Raw genomic sequence first — 5,145 nt, forward strand, 5'->3', positions numbered from 1 at the left:
ACATTACTTGTCATGTTCTCATGTTATTGCTAAGGATTGTCTATTGCATTGGAGTCACACTGGGTTAAATATGTAAACTTGGGTTTTAAGGGGTATTTATTATTTTCTTTTTTTTTGGGTTGTATGGAAGCCCCAAACGCAATTTCATTGTTCTTGACAATGACAATAAATAAATACTACTACTACTACTACTACTACTACTACTACTTTAAAAACAGAATATGTTTAACCCTCTGCGGGTCCAGGGTATAATTGGCCATTTTTAACTACTTTTGATTTTCATATGAATAATAAAAAAGAATATATAATAAATATAATCATTTGTGTTGTTTTTGTCTTGAGGAATACCTTTCTATGAGAACAGTGGAGCTGGAGCATTTTACACGTTTCCACCAGCAGTATTTCCAACTGTGCTGTAGTGCAACCTGCCACAGATCACTGGGATAAAAAAATCACAGACAGTAAAGACAAGAAGTCTTTAATTTTAAAGATCAGCTAAAATGTATTATTACCTGTGTGAAACTCCTGGAATAAACATCATATGTGTCTGCACTCTCATTTGTCCTATGTTACAGTTACAGTACAGACAGGTGAAATCCACACAGCCAGCTCAGAATCAGGGATGCACCTACCTTACTCCACCAGCCTAAACTAAGCTCAGGACATCTGTTCCAGTTCATAGATACAAGGCCTTACTAAGTAAAGCACACTCCCCTAATCCGCCTGACACAATATTAATAATAAATATTTTGATATAATGACACAAAAATAGTCAAGTACCATGCAGCAGAAAGGCGTGTCTGAGATTTGTAACAAACCAAACTGCTTAAAAACAAAGAAAATGTCGTGGATACACCTGCCTACATATCTGCCTGAAGGGGGCGTGGCTCCACCTCAGCTCCTCACTGAGCCATATTACACTACACCGTCCAACGTGTATAAAATATCTGTTGCCTACAAACTATTACACACACACTGAGCTCACATGTTTGTGCTTTCACATTAGCGCATCCAGGTAGTCTTGGCACAGAAATATAAATGGAGGCAAGGCTGTAGCTGATTTGGATAGGTTACCCATGATTCAATGCGGACATGAAATGAACCAGACAGATAGCAAGGTTTGTTAAAGTGCTTTGTGGAAAGCTCTCTGTGATACAGTATACGTGATTTATTCAACCTCCGTATTAAAACTCCTCTGCCCTCGCTTTTTGCACACACCCGTATGTAACTGTATGTGACAACAGCGCCCTATTTATAGGTCCTATTGTGGTGATCGACATGTTGGTCCGAAGGCAGTGGACTTTGGCAAAAGCTCCTGAGACTCGCAAGATTATCAGCTACCGTTCACTCCATGTCTCACAATATGGCGCCAAGTATGAACCACAACTATGAGAGAATACTCGTAATTCACACAAGGTGCTGCGTTGTGGGTCATGGAGTAGACGGTGTCTGGGCTCCCTGCCTTTCCGTCACTGCCGGTATTGATCAGCGTTTTACTGGCAATGCTAACCTGGAAACATACACCAAAAAAAGCACACAGTTTTAATTGCGATCAAGAAACTGTGACCTACACATCACTGAGACTTTTGTGCAGCAGACAGAGAAACGAGAGCTCAGGAATATCTCTAAAGAAGGTTCCTCTTTTGTTTACCGTTTATCCCCTGCAACCATCATTACTTCCCTTCTCCTCTTTTGTTCCACTGATTGGCTCTTATGTTTCTTTGTTGCTTAACTGTACTCATCCGTTGCACATTACAGCACTGTGCAAAAGTTTTGAGCGCCCCCCTCCCCACTAATATTTCAAGGAGCCAGAATTTCTTATTATTTTTTAAAGTAGTCTGGAGCAATATCTCTCCAGACTTTGTAGAGGGCTTTCAAAGTTTGTTTGTTTGGGGTTTTTTTCCCCGTGCTTGTCATTTATTTTAAGTCCAGATCTTGTTCCTGACCATTTTCGGAGGAATACTTTTTATTTGTTAAGCCACTTAACACTGACCTATAAATCGTTCATGCATAACAGAAATAATAAACTTAGAAAAGAATACATTTAAATGACATCTTTAGGTACTTGGTTATTTGCAGCATGTTTTAAAAAGCACATTTGCTTCCAATTCTAAAGCTGAATATGAAAAAGTGCCAAAGATAACACTTAAAATTGTATTTTTGCACTAAGGTGATTCCAAAAGAGCTATTATCCAAAATCTTGACATATCTTGTCATGGTGTGAATGAATGGATAAATGGAGAAGTAATAAATACGAAGGAAGAAGTAGCAGGCTTAAATGTCAATATCTGAGAGTCACATCCTTAAAAAAAATAGGAAAAACCCACCAAATTCCTGACATGGAACAGCGAGATGCATCTGACCATGCAGCTGATACCCCTACTATTCCCTAAAGTCTAATCAGAAATCAGTTTTCATGAATGCTGGCTGTCAATAAGCCATTCTTAAGGAAGGGAAACAGAGAGAGAAAGCTCAAGCCAGATTACACAATTGAATATCAATAGACTGGGGCTGTGTCTCAGTCAGTGGTGTTGGGGACCTTTCACAAAATTGATGGAATTATGAACACATAAAAGTACTTTCAATCTGGGAAGCATGTGATTAGTAACACATTCATTTTTTAGAATTATGATAATCCCAAATACACTGCCAATGCAGTAAAAGGATAGCTGGATAAAACACACACACACACAATGGAACCTCCCCAGAGCCCAGACCTCAACATTATTCAAAGCAGCGTGGGGTCATCTTGACAGAAAACAGAAGGAAAGGCAGCCAACATCCAAAGAAGAGCTTTGAATGTCCTTTTTCAAGAAACCTGGAGAAGTATTCCTAAAGGTCGTCACACCCAATATTGACTGTTATGTTCAGCTGTACAATGTTTGCATATTCTGTATTTCCAGTGATGTTTGCACATGTTTCAATATGTTTTTCCAACTATTTCCTATTTTCCAAGCAAACCATAAGAAATGAGGGTAACAAGACTTGCGTTTGAACACCATCATGTAAGCGGATATGTGGCACGCGATGTATATATACTGGTAACAGGCTCTCTGTGAACGGCTGGTCCGAAGGTGGTACTATGACAAACAAACAAATAAACAGAGAGAGAAACAAACAAACAAAGCTTCAAGAAATTAGTGGCTGTACATGCAGTCATTGGTTTCGGCCAATACCGCCAGATATTGATCAGCTTATTTTTTAATCAGGTCACAAGATTAACCTTTTCGTGCATTGGAAGTTTAAACCGCGTTTCCAACGATTTAATGTGTGAACCCAAACGGACAGACTTTGAAACACTGGTGAAGTTTCACCAGTGGTGAAGTAAAAACTTCACCAGTGTTTTGTCAATAAATTGTTGCTAAAGATAAAAGCAAGTTCAATTCACAACTCTTTCTCTGAGTTTTATTTAATAATGACGTATTGAGGTTTATTTCCGTGTCACAGACAGGACAGTGCACAGTCCAGTTTCCCATGAGTCATTGCGAGTGTAAATTACTTCAAGTAAACTGTAAACTTTGTTTCATACATTATTATTTTCCATGTTAGTATATGAGAAGTGTTTCAGTCTAGCATTAACAGCCAGAAACAGCATGGAAAAAAAATTAACTACCGATATATAGATTTATACGTCGAAGAGGCGCTATATGGTCTGCGTCAGTGTTTAAGCTGGTTGGTCCGATGAAAGTGGGGACTCCACAAAACGCCCGAAACTTACCCTCACTTTCGGTATTGACCAACTTTTTCTAACAGTAGTAATACAACAGCTTCTCTGAACGTTATCTTTATAGCACCAATTGACCCCTAATAATTTTAGAATTGCTTTAAAAATTCAAAATTGTAAACATTTAGCGACATTAACTTATAGAATTTTTTTTTTTGTATGTTGCTCCATGCATAAATTGTGTGAAAGTCATGATCGAGTTGGGAAAACCTGCCACCACTAGAGGGAGCAGTGCGGTGGAATTTAAAAAGCAGGTACTTAAGAGTTTCACCTGACACAGTTCAAGAAACCTGCCCAACATTTCATCTGATGGACATTAACCAGAAATAACAGAAGACTTGTTCACCTGACTGATCACCACTACCAAGTGCATAGTAGTCTGTAGTCTGAATCTCCTGCCTACACCCCTGTGTTAGGTAGGCGTGCCTTGACCTGACCAGTGTCGCAGCTTCCTTGGTTTATCGTCCTATAGCAGCAGCCAGTGCAATTTGATTGGCTCTATGGAGTGCATATTTACCCATGATTCATTGCGTGCTCTGAAATTCGTCAGGTAAATTGGGACTTTTGTGAGATTGTTTCACACAGTGTTCTTTTTGATGTTGCGGCATGTAACGTATTCGAGTTTAATATAAAAACCCAGGGAACTCTAGTTCGTGAACACCCGTATGTAACCTGACATGTTTACAGAGACTTATTAATAACCCGTGATCGCCATTGTTTTGAGGTTGGTCCGAATACAGTGATGAACACGTCGTGTCTCACGTTGAATGCAGCTTGAATATTCTCGTTGAAACGTGTTCAGTCACACAGCCGTTACCTCTGAAACTCTGACAATGAAATGAACGAAACGAAACTTAACTTTACTTGTGTATCTCTGACTCACGTTCAACGCTGTTGGTATTGATCAGCCTTTTCTTAATAATAGACTAGACTTCGCTGGTTTCAAATGATGTCTTTAGCTCTCACTAAGCCACACTTCGTGCTTTTTGTTTTAGTCATTTTTAGTCATTTTAATTAAGATGGCGGGAGCAGTCGCAGCGGCCCGTGTGACGGCGCTCTCCACAAGTTAGCGGCTTTCTTTTTTATTTTGTGTATTTTTAATTTCTCCTCCGATTAGCAAGAGCACATGTGCAGTACAGTAAAACTGAAGTGCTCACGGTTCTAAACCACATAAACCTGCAGCACACTTTTGCCTGTAATGACTGCGCTTCTATCCCCCCCTGAGATCCGAAGGAACACGGACTCCAACTTCACCATACAACTGCTGAAGTGGCGCAGGCGAAGGACAAACAAACTCCGTCCCCTGCGCCACTTCAAATTCAAATTCAAATAATTCAAATTTTATTTGTCACGTACACAGTCATACACAGTACGATATGTAGTGAAATGCTTGGACAACTGCTCGTGACCTAAAGAAAACA

Source organism: Pundamilia nyererei, unplaced genomic scaffold (assembly GCF_000239375.1).
Source record: "Pundamilia nyererei isolate P.nyererei 1_Seehausen unplaced genomic scaffold, PunNye1.0 scaffold00007, whole genome shotgun sequence".
NCBI classification, from domain to species: Eukaryota; Metazoa; Chordata; class Actinopteri; order Cichliformes; family Cichlidae; genus Pundamilia; species Pundamilia nyererei.